Raw genomic sequence first — 713 nt, 5'->3', positions numbered from 1 at the left:
CCCCCCCCCCCCCCCCCCCCCCCCCCCCACCCCCTTTTTCATCACTACCCTTCTCATACATGTACACACATCTTTTTCTCTCTCTCTCTCTCGCTCTCTTTCTCTCTCTCTCTCTCTTTCTATCCCCTCCTTTTAGCTGCTATCACATCTGGCAACTTCTGCACAGTACATAAGGAGCCAGAAAAGTGAGGTGTGCTGTGAAACAGTCTGAAAATATGTCAGGGTAGAGAGAGAGGAAAGGAGGGCCAGGCTTAACCATTCGCTGGCCCAGTTGGAGGATATTCCTATCACAGAACTGTCAGAGAGCAGGAAACGTTTTTGCAGATTACACACACACATGCGAACAAACAATATAGTCACACACATATACAACCTGCCAACATCTGAAAGAGGAAATGTAAAAAAAAAAAAATTTAAAAAAACAGAAGTTCATGTAACGGAAATAGAAAGGGGCAGAAAGTCTGTGTCTGAGTCTCTACATGTTCTTGTTGGTATCTGTGAAAAACAGCAAGTGATTTCTCAGGGACAGACAACAAGTAACAAGAGATAAAAGGTACCAGATTGATGCCTGCTTATAAGAACTTCCTTTAGTGTGGCTCTGCACAGCTTTCCTCAGGCAGCTAGCTGTAATCCCCAGACAAGGAAACTGAGCATGGAGGCATCTTTCAACTTGAAGTCGTTCCACAGTCTCCTTGCAACACACAATAACAGCA

Source organism: Micropterus dolomieu, linkage group LG22, assembly GCF_021292245.1.
Source record: "Micropterus dolomieu isolate WLL.071019.BEF.003 ecotype Adirondacks linkage group LG22, ASM2129224v1, whole genome shotgun sequence".
NCBI classification, from domain to species: Eukaryota; Metazoa; Chordata; class Actinopteri; order Centrarchiformes; family Centrarchidae; genus Micropterus; species Micropterus dolomieu.
Note: the sequence above shows the minus strand (reverse complement) of the source record.